Source organism: Crotalus tigris, unplaced genomic scaffold (assembly GCF_016545835.1).
Source record: "Crotalus tigris isolate CLP2741 ecotype Arizona unplaced genomic scaffold, ASM1654583v1 scf7180000024359.8030256, whole genome shotgun sequence".
Lineage (NCBI taxonomy): Eukaryota > Metazoa > Chordata > Lepidosauria > Squamata > Viperidae > Crotalus > Crotalus tigris.
The window spans coordinates 3,364,338-3,378,260 of record NW_024100528.1 but is presented as its reverse complement, the minus strand read 5'-3'; the positions used below and the strand labels follow the sequence as shown (position 1 = coordinate 3,378,260).

The 13,923-nt window shown below is 35.2% G+C and overlaps 2 long non-coding RNA genes across 2 annotated transcripts in view; one reads left to right on the top strand and one right to left on the bottom strand.

The window, feature by feature from the left end:
- LOC120300846 overlaps positions 1–13,379 on the bottom strand; it is a 32,340-nt gene extending 18,961 nt beyond the window's left edge. Inside the window, exons 1-2 of the long non-coding RNA XR_005554756.1 lie at positions 13,100–13,379; positions 12,284–12,375 (exon numbers count right to left, since the gene is read on the bottom strand). This is a non-coding gene — a long non-coding RNA (uncharacterized LOC120300846). The remainder of the gene's footprint in view (positions 1–12,283; positions 12,376–13,099) is intronic.
- On the top strand, positions 9,826–10,252 carry LOC120300847. Its single transcript, XR_005554757.1, has 2 exons — positions 9,826–10,050; positions 10,147–10,252. It is a non-coding gene; the product is annotated as an uncharacterized LOC120300847 (long non-coding RNA).
- Positions 13,380–13,923: the final 544 nt, after the last annotated feature.

The window sequence follows — 13,923 nt, the reverse complement described above, 5'->3', positions numbered from 1 at the left end:
AAGATGAAGTGAGGAAAGCCAAGGCTCAAAATGAACTAAGGCTTGTGACCAAAGTCAAAAATAACAAAAAAAGCTTCTTTCAACATGTAAAAAACAAGAAAAAAGTGAAGGAAATGATTGGTCCATTAGTGGGTGGAAGTGGCAAGAAGGTGACAAGCAACAGGGAGAAAGCAGAACTATTTAACTCATTTTTTGCATCTGTCTTTACACAAAGGGAAAAAACAGACCAACCTATCAAAAATAGTGCCATAAAAAACAAAATAGAAACACAAGTTAAGATAGGCAAGAAAATGGTAAGTGAGCACCTGTCCAGCCTAGATGAGTTCAAATCGCCAGGACCAGATGGATTACACCCCAAGGTTCTCAAGGAACTGGCAGATGTGATATCGGAACCACTGAACTATATTTTTCAAAGATCCTGGAACACAGGGGAACTACCAGAGGACTGGAAAAGAGCTGATGTAGTTCCCATCCTCAAAAAGGGAAAAAAATGGATCCAGGAAATTACAGACCTATCAGCCTGACCTCAATACCTGGGAAGATCCTGGAAAAGATAATCAAACAACGAATCAACGAACACCTAGAGGCAAACAAAGTCATTACTAAAAGCCAACATGGGTTTGTCAAAAATAGATCATGCCAGACAAATCTTATTGCATTCTTTGACCAAGTGACAAAATTAGTGGATCAGAGGAATGCTGTGGACATAATTTACTTGGACTTCAGTAAGGCATTTGATAAAGTAGATCACAACCTACTACTTGACAAGATAGAAAAATGTGGGGTAGACAGAATCACCACCAGATGGATCCGTAGCTGGCTGACCGGCCGTACTCAGCAAGTGGTCCTCAATGGAACTGCATCTATATGGAGGGAAGTGTGTAGTGGGGTGCCCCAGGGCTCTGTTCTGGGCCCAGTGCTCTTCAACATCTTCATCAATGATTTGGATGAAGGGATAGATGGGGAACTCATCAAATTTGCAGACGACACCAAGCTGGCAGGAATAGCCAACACTCCAGAAGACAGGCTTAAGATACAGAAGGATCTGACAGACTTGAACACTGGGCACTAACTAACAAAATGAAATTCAATGGTGAAAAAAGCAAGGTTCTACATTTAGGCAAGAAAAACCAAATGCACAAGTACAGCATAGGTGGCACCATGCTCAATAGTAGTAACTGTGAGAGGGACCTCGGAGTCCTAGTAGACAATCACTTAAATATGAGCCAGCAGTGTGCTGCAGCTGCCAAAAAGGCCAACACAGTGCTAGGCTGCATTAACAGAGGGATAGAGTCAAGATCACGTGAAGTATTAATACCACTTTACAATGCCTTGGTAAGGCCACACTTGGAATACTGCATCCAGTTTTGGTCACCACGATGTAAAAAAGATGTTGAGACTCTAGAAAGAGTACAGAGAAGAGCAACAAAGATGATTAGGGGACTGGAGGCTAAAACATATAAGGAACAGTTGCTAGAATTGGGTATGTCTAGTTTAACTAAGAGAAGGACAAAGGGGGACATGATAGCAGTATTCCAATATCTCAGGGGCTACCATAAAGAAGAGGGAATCAAGCTATTTTCCAAAGCACCTGAAGGCAGGACAAGAAGCAATGGGTGGAAACTAATCAAGGAGAGAAGCAACCTAGAACTAAGGAGAAACTTCCTGACAGTGAGAACAATTAATCAGTGGAACAACCTGCCTCCAGAAGCAGTAAATGCTCCAACACTGGAAGTTTTTAAGAAGAGACTGGACAGCCATTTGTCCAAAATGGTGTAGGGTTTCCTGCCTGAGCAGGGGGTTTAACTAGATGACCTCAAAGGTCCCTTCCAACTTTACTATTATTATTATTATATAAAAAAACTATTTATAAAAGTAAATATAATTTATTTAGAAAGAAATTTACATTTCTGCTTTTATAGAATGGATTTAAAATATATGTTTATCATTTACTGAAATGTCTTTATATTCCATAACAAAACAATGCAATATGTTTATTTAATAATGATTAAATATATATTTAGTAATAATTGTAGGGGTTGAATTAGTTTTATATGAATATTATATATTACTTTTTTAAAATTTTCCCATTTCCTTTTTTTCCTGTTATATTTTACTTTGTTTTTCACTGTAATATACCGTAAATGCCGGTGTATAAGACGACTTCCACAAGCGCTAAACTCAGCGCCAAAGACGGGGGTCATCTTATATGCCGAGTCGTCTTATACACCAGAAATACTGGTAGTTTCCGGCGTATAAGACGACGTTCTAGGAATACGGCCCGGCGATAAAGATGGGGGTCGTCTTATACGCCGGGTCACCTTATACGCCGGCATTTACGGTATGTATACTTTTACACTACCATCACTGATGTATTTTGTTGTTGTTCATTAATAAAACCATTTTATGTGTTTAAAAAGCAAAGGACCCCAATTCCAAGTAAGTGGAGAAGTTATAGTAGTACCAGATTTAACTTCCTGGACTCGGAAATTCACAAGGTTAGTCACTTTAGCCAAAAAAAAAAAAAAGTCTGCTACTTGGGAGGAAGACTCTGACAAAATATTAAATTGCAGAGATATCAGAAGTATGCATTGTCAAAAGTCATGGTTTTCCCAATTGTAATATATGACTGTGAAAGCTACAACATAAAAAAATGCTACAAAAAAGCTAAAGACTAGTGATACTGAATAAAATTGTTTAGTGTTTCTTGAACTGCAAGAAGGACAAATAATGCTGTATTAAATAAAGTAAAACCAGTCTGTTTATCAGAAGGAAAGATAATGAAGCTAAAGTTTAAATATTTTAGACACATAATGCAAAAGAAAGTGTCTTTGGAGAAGTTCCTGTTGCTTGGAAACACTAAAGGCAATTGAAAAGAAGCTGACTGGGGAAAGGTAGCTGGATCCTATCCGTTATAACACAAACATGAGTTTATAAAACCGCAGTGCTGGAGTTAATCTGATATCCTTTGGTCACAAAGAGTCAGGGGTGATTGACTGATTGATTGGATTGAATAACAAGAAACCTTTTAAAAGAGACCTAAAGCCAAGAAGCAAACTATCTATTTTGTAGAGAAACTACACAAAAATGACAGTGTGTTCTGTGCTCTTTTCCTCCTTTGAACATTTAAAATATACTTCTATAGAAAGGTTACTACACTGAAATAATGTGGATGTCAGCAAGCCTTGCAATTCTAAATGTGATGTACTTACAAAAAGTTACATAGCAAGCTTTGTGGATTGTAATCCTATATTGAAAATCCCTCTCATCACTGAGCCTTGTATCTGTCTTGCAACAATTAATACAAATACAATAGCATGACCTCACTGATCTAATGCCTGTTAAAGGAAGAGGAATACTAGAAACATTCCCAATAAAAATATTCTTAGAACAAGACCAAGTTCCCAAGATGTATTATCACACCATCCCCAGATGCTGTCTATTAGGCTAGATATTAGGGTAGACAGTAGATATGGTGGATTGGTGTTTGGGTTTTTTTAGGGTTTCCTTTAAGCTACTTTTATCTTATGGCAACTGCCTGGACAAGTCCCTGCAGTCTTGTTGGCAAGATTTTAGAACTGGTTTGCCATTTCCTCTTTCCTAGAGCTGAGAGTGATTGGCATATACACAAAGCACACTCACGGCATATACATATACACATCAAAGCAAGCCACTAATAAATTTTAAGCTTATATGCCGGGGCTGCAAACTTTTTCATAGTTCCCCTAGTGTTGGGAACTTTTTAATTACATAAAGTTCATCCTGTAAAATACATTGAAGCCTTCAGCCATCTTAAATGTTAACTGGAATAAGAAATGCAATTACTTTTGGAAATAAATATATTTAATTTAAATACATATAGACAGGTAATGCCTAGAGACAATCAAATGAAGGAGAGGGCCTATGTAATTTCTGCTTGATTATTTTCCTCACTCTGATTTCATATTTTGTATCCTAAACAACATTAAAAAAATCTATAAACTTAAAATCACCTTATTCACTGCCAAAGCAGGGAGTATCTATCAGTTACCAGCATTCCAACAGAAGATACTTACATTGTGTACTTACACTGAAAAGAGACTTGGGTTTCACACACTTGAGTTTTCCCTCTGCAATATAATTGCTAAGGAATTCTACTGGATTTAGCTATTTTACACTGAAATAGCTGCTCCATCATCCCCTTTCGTAAACAGTTTTCCCCAATTTATTGGAATAAAAGAATTTCAAATCAATTAAGAAAAGGAAGCATTTATTTTTTTCTATTAAGATGTGGCATTCTATTCTAATAAATTTCCCTATATCTAGTTATACAAGCAGAGAGAAAGAATCTATGAAAAGAGAATAAAGCTGCAATTTAAGAGACCTGAATCTCATTTCTTGGGTGTGCAATTAATTTTGTAGTACCCTCTATTTTAAAGGAAAGGCTATTATTTAATTTACTGTACATACTCCATGAGCCAGTGCCTCTTTTCTTCATTTGTTTCAGCCCAAGGCTTCAAAACCCAAAGGTTTAAATCTCACATCAGGTGCAAGGCATGTTTCATTTAATAGCACAATAGGATGAGTACAAGGGAAGTCATGGATTTGATTAGATATTAAATCAAGATAAACACTAATATTCTAGAAATGTCAATCTAGGACACACAAACAATACCAAGAAAGCAAACAGAAGCATGTGGCTTGAACTCTAGCTAAAGTTGGTATATGAATAAGAAAGGAAGCAGAAAAAAAACACAAAATATTCAATGATATCAAAACTATAATATTTGATGCCACAACAGAAAGAAGACAAGGATTTTATTGGTAATTTTATTATATCTTTTCATTTAAATTTTACAGGTATATAAGTATTTTTACAGATTATGTTAGCTTCATTCAACTTTGGTCCATATTAATATTGAAGAACATACCACCTTCTTCTTATGAAATATTATTTGATAATGAAGATATCCAACTGTTCAGATGAATAAGTTTTGTTCTATATTTCAGTCTTTAGAACCACCACAATTATTCTTTTAAATTTAGGTTCTGAATATCATAGCAAATTAGACAGGCCTAAGAGTTTTTAAATGCTTTAAGTTATACCAAATTTATTGTTTTATTGAGTCTGGACAGTTTGTGCCTCCTAAATATGGATAATACTGAATATTGGAAGAACCAGCATTAAGGCAGATAATGGCAACAGAGTTGAAATGTTCATTAAGAGCTATGCTAAACTGCATGTTCATTTTATTGTTTTTCAGTCTGCTGGAATGGAGCATAAAGCTGAATCACTTTCTGCAGCAACTTCCCAGCATAACAGCAAGAACTAGTTTAAAGCTATATGCAACTGTCTTTCAGGGTTATAAATCTTTTCTCAGTTATTGGAATAAACCTTACTAAATTCATTTCTAAGTAAATCTACATAAATAAAGCCCCTTATCTAAATATTCAAGAAAAAATAGAACACACTGATCTCTATGTCCTTTAAAGAATTTTTCACAGAAGTTGATTTGCCTAAGATCATGTATACTAGAATATAGAATAGTCTAATGGTCTAATAGAATAGAAAAATATTTTAATTGCTGTGATGGAAAGTATAATGGAAAATTTTATTCTAGCATCAACAATGGAATCTCCAGTGTATGAAAGGTTGTAGAAAAAACCCTGCTATAAACTTCCTTTATTGCATTAGAAAAGTATATTTTAAAACAGATGTGGAAAGGCTGCACTGCCAACATTTAGCAACATAGTGGCCAAATTCTGGCAGCAGGATGTTCCCCGTTCCCCTAGGACAGAGATAGATGAGTTCTCCTATTCTCATAATTTCAAAAAATTATGTGCTAAAGTTTTGTCTCTTTATTTTTAGATGACATCACTTCATTAGCAAATATTTGGCTCCAACTTTGAGAAGTTACCCAGGGATTTTTTTAAAAAATCATTAACTACTATTGGGGAAAGGAAGAGAGAGAGAGAGATTGCAATGTATAAATTTACTTAAAGATCACTAATACATACATTCATTTTGCTAAATTATTATCATTTAATCATTAAGTTCCAAAAACCTTTCACTAACAAAAAAGAATAAAGCTAATGAAGAGAAGGATGAGGGGGGACATGATAGCAGTGTTCCAATATCTCAGGGGCTGCCACAAAGAAGAGGGAGTCAAGCTATTTTCCAAAGCGCCTGAAGGCAGGACAAGAAGCAACGGATGGAAACTAATCAAGGAAGAAGCAACCTAGAACTAAGGAGAAACTTCCTGACAGAACAATTAACCAATGGAACAACCTGCCTCCAGAAGTGGGAATGCTCCAACACTGGAAGTTTTTAAGAAGAGACTGGACAGCCATTTGTCTGAAATGGTATAGGTTTCCTGCCTGAGCAGGGGGTTGGACTAGATGACCTCCAAGATCCCTTCCAACTTTATTATTATTACTATTATCACTATTATTATTATTATACAATGCCAGCACTTTTCTTTCTCATGTAAAGAGATCACACACTTTCAGAATATTTGAAGAAAGCTTTGAATTTCTAACTTATGTGCAAATATACATAGTTCAAAAGTAATGAATAGTTCCGCTTATGTCAAAAATAATACCAAATAGTTCCACCTATGCCAATAGTAATACCAAAAACTCTAACGCAATAGCAGAAATTAAGAAAGTCAACTTGTAGCTCTAAACCAGGGGTGTCAAACTGCCGGTCCACGGGCTGGATGTGTCATGCCAAAACTGCGCCCACCCCATTGCCGGCAATGAGAAAAAAGTCACAATATGTCTTGCCACGTCACATGACATTGCAAGTTTGACACCCCTACTCTAAACTATCTGAAGCTCATAGAATAAATGCAAAAAGTGACTTATTCCAATTTCAAATAAAAATTTACAGCACAGTTTTAAAAATAAGCTCTTACAGTACTAAGGATTGAAAAGCCATCATTGATTGGCTGATTGGGGGTTGGCAAGCTTGTTGATATAAATCACTGACAAGGTTACTCTCCTGTGAATTAGATGCTACTAAAACATCTAATTTAAAAATTACTTCTTAAAAATCTACAAACTATATAAATCATCATAAGTGCAAATATAATACACTATAATATAAAGAAATTAAGTATATATCTGCAGTCTGATGGCATGCAGCCAAACTCAAATCTACTTGTGGAAGAATCACTCAGTTAGAAGTCAATACTGAAGCAGATATGAACCACAAAAAAAACACAAAGGATTTTGCTTTATTTTATTGTATTTTATTTTAGTGGGAAAAGGAAGGAGTTGAATTGAAAGAACTGAAGAACTGTTGATAGATTTCCAGTCATCTCCACCCCACACTCATCAAGACATAAAGGATTATATTAAATGTCAGACAAATAGAATGAGAGTTAAGGATAATGAAAAAGGTATGCATATAAGAAAACTAGAAGATAACACAAAAGAAAGAAAACCAGATAAAATATCGGCAATATAAGAATCACAATTATCTAGAAATGACCCTATGTAAACGTATAACATTAAAATAGGGACACATAAAAAATTACTGCCCCACCACCCATCCTTATACATTTAATTGGCCAACTACTTAAAGAATGTGTCATATCACTTAAAATGTTCAAGACTGCAAAATCAGAAAGTCCACTGAAGTTCTAAATCATCTTTGAATCTTTCCAAAATTATTTGAAGATGACTGATCTGATTCAATCGTAGCTCCTGTCATTCAAACAATCTTTTAAAAACTTTATAAATCTCTATTGTTTATCCAGAGATATGCAATACGTTCTTTGTGAAATTGTAAAACAATAGATTATGCAAATTTAATCATACTTAATTTGTTGTCTGTTAAAAGTAGCAAGTAGCATATTTGTTTGGTTGCTTTATTAACCCAGTTTATATATTCCAAATAAATCATAGACTTGATCATAGTTAAATATGACTATGAGAAACCAAAGTCCACGTGTAGTATTATGTCTAGAACAAGAGACAAATAGGACTTTGCTACATTGGAGTAAGATGGTGAAGGAATAGGAAACCAGTTCCTGGGAGGAACAGTTAAGGGACTGAATATGTTTAACCTGCAGAAGAGAAGACTGAGAGCAGGCAGGTCACCAGTCTTCAGACAGCCATATACAGCAGGGATCTGACTTGTTCTGTCACCCCAGAGAGTAGAACCAATGGGTTGAAACTTCAGTGAGGTATATTTGGAATAAGTGCCTAACACAGTGTTTCTCAACCTTGACAATTTTAAGGCATGTGGACTTCAACTCCCAGAATTCCACAGCCAGCATTGCTGGCTGTGGAATTCTGGGAGTTGAAGTCCACATGCCTTAAAATTGTCAAGGTTGAGAAACACTGGCCTAACAGATAGTGCCTAACCAGAAGTCAGATGGCCATCTGTATGCAATTTAACAGGTCCTTCACTGAGCAGAAGGTTGGACTAAATAAGTCTTTGAAATACAGGAATGTCACACATGGAATAACAAGCAACAAATGTTATTTTGTGCAACAAATGAAGTGTTATTGATTTTATTTTTTATTATAAATAAAAAATAGATGTTAATGAAATCTGGTTAGGAGATACCTAAGTTTAAGATACAGTGTATACTATTAAGTAAAAAAATGTTTCTTCAGGGTCACAAAAGCTTCCAGTCTCTGAATAATGAAAGAGCCTGAAAGCTTAGTCACTGCAGTTGAAATCAGAGGCAAGTAGGAAACAGGATGGGGCTTTAGGACTTTTCTCTGCTTATAGAGGGGAAACTGAGAGAAAGAACTCCATACCATCTCCTAGTAGCAGGGATGCAGTTTCCATGGCAACCTCACATCTGATTCAGAACTCTTAATGGTCACCATGGCAACAAGTGTCTCACTTGCCATTTGCAGAAAATTGACAGGTATTTAAACTGGAATCATCTTACCATATCTAAAGAGGCAGGCCTAAGACTACACTAGGAATCACAGCAAGGCTCCATTCTATACTGGATGTATCATTTCACTGGTAGATGGTTCAAAATGATTCCACCTGTAGCTATGTTTGAGAGTGCTAGGTCAATGAATTCCATGCTCTGTTGCTATGTTCATAATGTAGCAGGGAGGAAGACAGGTTTCAAAATAGTGGGTGGCTGATGTAAATTCATAATCTCCAAGCATAAAGCCAATGAGAGAAAGAGACACTTAAATTCATCCTCCCAGCTAAATACTTACATTGCCATTTATGCTTAGATTTCACTTGGAGGCAAGAAAATAAATTGTCATATCAAGAGAGAAAGTGAGTATAAATAAAGAAAAGGAAATTGGGACCAGAACAAAGATTGACTTTGGACCAAATACTGGTCAATAAGTAATCGTGAAATACTGATAATCTAATCTTTCAATATGCAGTAAGCAAGTGAAAGCCGCAACTGCATTCATGCATTCTCAGCCACAAGGGTGTGTGTACTGCTGCCCATTGCATCTGTCCAGGGTTCACAATTCAAGGATTTCTATGGGAGAAAATAATAACCAGAGGCATTACGGCACTGTGAACCTCAGCAAAACACAAATAGAATGATCTAGTTGTACATGGCATAGCACTTTAGCTTTCTTCTCTACCTTGAAGGTCAGAAGGGACCATCAATCTTTGCACACCTGTTAGGGTGATCACTATTTAAATTTGCAGCTTCAGGATGAAGAAGAAAACTTGTCTCTTATTGCACTTGCTAAGAAGCAGAGGTCTGAAAGTTCATTACCTTACAAATAATGCTGACTTCTTTCTGAATAACTGAGTTAAGAACTAACTAGTAAAAGAATGTGAGGAAAAAAAATCTTGTTCTTTAGTCTTTTGCCAAGCAAGCAGAACTAATCTTCTTTTAAAGCAATTATCAAATAAAGCTGCATTTATTGAAGACACAATTAGGTAAGCATCTAGAGCAGTATTTCTCAATCTTGAAAACTTTAGGATATGTTGACTTCAACTCCCAGAATTGCCCAGCTAGTTGAAGTCCACTCATCTTTAAGCTGCCAAGAATGGAAACAAGAGTTATGATTGTGCAGTATTGGGCTGAATTGAGAAGACTATAGGATCCTGCAACTCCACAGGTAAGCAAACCCCAGCAGCTTGCAAATTAAAGTCTTAGAGTGACTTTATGTAGTGATAAGCTGCTAGAAAGAAATAATGTTGTTCTTATGTTCCAGATATCGACCCAACTGTAAATTCATCTGAGTCTGTAAATTAAATCCCATGTATCAGATGGAAAGTCAGCTTCTCATGTAATACATAGACATAAAGAAGAAAAACAAAGCTCTGATTTCTACTCTCATTCTGTTTCAATTCAACCTCTTCAGTGTTAATTCCCCAGAAAGATAAGACAACAGAAGCAAAATACAGAAGCCAAAGAATAACATGTAGTATATACAGATGTTTGTGAAGATCAGTCACACATATATGCTGTACGCATTGAAATTGTCCTATCATTTTCAAATGTCCTATCCATTTAGTAAAAGTAAACTAAATTGTAAAACTCTAAAACACAAGTATATTCCATGTAGGAAATAAACCAGCAAGCTACTCTATACCTGACAGAAGATTTATCCATTTTAACAGATGCAAGGGACAATACTTTGCTTTGGAGGGGGATGCATATTAAGAAGTATACATAGGCACTTTGTATACAGTTGAAATATTCAAATATTATAAACAAATAGTTGTAAATTGATACTCTCTTCCAATATACCTAGTCAGTGCTGTTTACTCTGGAGTATCACAGAAAAAGGTTTTCATATAAAGTCCTACCCAATCATTTTTTCAACTGGAGAATAGCAGGAAATAAGCCCAGAACCTTATTTGTGTGAAGAACTAAAAGATTTTGTTAACCATTTCTTAAATGTCAGTGACAACTTGCTGCCTATGTCAATGTTATTTCAGAAATACCATTTTACTAATTTATAACATTTTACTAATTGCAATTGGGAATTTGCATCTTGGCAAAAAAATTCAAAGGATATAATACCATTATTATTAGGAAATAATATATTAAATTTTCATAGTGAATAGAATTGCATTTGCTTTTATGTGCATCAAATTGTTTGGGAAAACTTGATGTGAGTGTTACCATCTCATAATACAATATGAATCTGGATATTGCAAATGCTCAGAAGCATCTGTGTTCTCAAAGCTGAAATTATGATCCATTTGTGCTTGTTTCATCAAGGAAGAGTAGTTCAAAATATATCTATATTTTTGGAAGTAAGCCATATAATATGGATGTACTGTATTAATGGTGTATATTCTGAAGAGATAATTTCAGAGTTATGAAGAGTATAAAGAGGCCACACAAATGAAAAAGTTTTATTTGATTTGATTTTTGCTGCATCGTTTTTTAGGGACATGAGATTTATTGACCTTACAATCAGTCTTTTTGTACAATATTGAACATTGCTCTAAGTTAAAAATAATTAGTATTTAACAAGAGTTTCTTTAATATTAACCTAGCAACTTTATTTCTGCAACTGAATAACAGAATAACAGACTTGGAAGGGACCTTGAAGTTGGAATTTGATCTTCCAAATGATTTACACCGTCCTATTATTTGTATTATCTATTGCCCTTCAAAAGCAAAATATAAAAAATAGAGATAAAAATACTTGCGTAAATTGTAATTTACATTCAAATGATTATAAGAACCAAACAAGCAGTAATGTTTATTTAATTGCTATTTTCTTACTTTTCTAAAGGTCATGCAAATTTTCTGCTACTCTCAATATAGAGTTGATTAGCATTTCTGAGAAAAGTTGTCAGATAAATTTTCTCAGAAAGGGGGAAAAACTAATATTTAAAAAATTAACAAGATAACTTCCAAATATTCCCATGAAAAGAATGTAAAACATTTCCTTTCTCCAGACATTTCTTACTTACGAAATTGCTGAAATCTTATAAAATTATCTAAACTGTCATATGACATTCATGATCTCAGCAAATTTCTCTTATAAAACTTTAAAAATGTCTTATGTGAGATTTTACTGAAATTTCAAAAGTATTTGCCTGAAGCCATGTTCATGTTTCTTCCGTGGCTTGCATTTTCCAGATTTCCAAGTGAGATCTTGTGGGATTTTTGTGATTCATGCTTAATTATTTTATTAAAAGTATCTTATTTGAGGAAGAATAGAAATGCCTTGAGATAGTAGTTAGAGCAGCAGAAGATACTGAACCACCAATGATAATGTGTTGTTAAGCCCTAATAGAAAATATGTATGCCTATATTATAACAATATTAGTTTCTCACCTCTTGAGAAACAGACCCACAAAATTTTTAAACTATTTGCAAGTTATTACCTGTCATGGATGATATTCAATATTCCCCTTCCCAAGTGGGTCCATGACTGTCCAAAAGCTGTATTGGGTCAGTCATTCTCTCAGTGTTGTCTCTGTGAAAAAAAATAAAAATAAGGTGTACCAATATTAGTTACTGAATAAAAACCAGAATATAAACCTAAGAAACAAATAAAGGAAGCTATGAAACAATAGTTTATTGAGAAGACCCTCAACTCCAAAAGGCTACTATGGGAAATTTATGATCAATAATATCATGTATTAGCTGCCATTTGAATGGCCAGCAGCCTCAGTGGGAGCCTCTGAGAAATGCAGTGGACATGGTAATAATGAAATATGGAAAAGGCATACAACACACATGACTTTTTCCAAATTTGGAAAGAGTTTTTTTTTTTTTTTAAAGTTTCTCTGTGTGGGAATGTTAGTGACATATTGTTTAAGCTTAGTCAGCATTTTTTCTGTATTTCTACGAAGTGATAAGAAATCATTATATTAGGTTTTGGCAGCTACACCACCGTTTGATAGTGTAATGAGAGTCAGACTAAGTGCATAAAAAGAGGCTTCAGTTCTATTCCATATTTTACGATGTGTGTTTTTTTTCTCCCAGAAATCCTTAGTATGCAATTTCCATTAACTTTAACTCTATTATCTTTAAATCCAGCTGCTTAACTTTCAAGAGAATTGTATAATCCTCTAAACCATTCAGAGACTCACAGCTTTTGGATAATCTTCTAAACATGAAATGCTCTTTTGTAGATCAGAATAGTTACGCATTTATCTACCTGAAATATTTCACAGTAGCTATAGGATATGACTTACAAGCAAGATGACACAAAGCAAAGCTAACTTTTTTTCCTTCTGCAACATTGTACCGAACACAGAGAGAGGAAGGGCAAGGAATTGCTGGAAGTGGTTTCTGGAGGAAGCTGTTTTAGCTAAACAAAGCCTCTAGGGAACACAAAGATATCAGAAGCTGTGAGAGAGCCAGGCGGCTGAGGGATATGAGCAGGTGGAAAAAAAAATGCTGCTGAGAGAGCAGTGTTGGAAAAGCTAATAAACCTTGCCTGTCAGAAGAACTATATGACAGGAGACAGGCAGAGAAAAGACTCTGCAGAGAAAAGACTCTTCCCTTTTTCAGTTGGGTTATACAGCAGTGTAATTCATTAAAGCTTGACAACTGTCTAGTCTGGCTCCCTTCTATAATATGCTTGCATTCTACCAAAGGAGCAAAGAAGCAAAATGGCACAGGGGAAGACAGCTGAGTAAGGAAAGTCTATCTGAATTCTGGACAGGACAGATTGGCTACTATGAGAAAAAAATGACCAACAAAAGTAAGGAAGGACTAAGAAATACCCAGACAAACCAATAGCACAACAGAGTCAGGGAAACAGCAACTTATTTTCCTTTTCACACCAGGAGGTGATGGTGGAGACTTAAGTACATTTTTACCTAAAAGTAGATTTGCTGCTTGGAGAAAGGGAAGACTGCATTTTCCCTCCAATATGGGCTATATTAACTGCTTAGGACAGGCAGCATTTACCCTTGTCTCTACCATTTAAAAGGACTAGCCTTAGCACCAGCAGAACAGAAAGAAAAGGGCAAACTCTACCACACTAGCTTCCAATATTTTATTGGATGGGCAG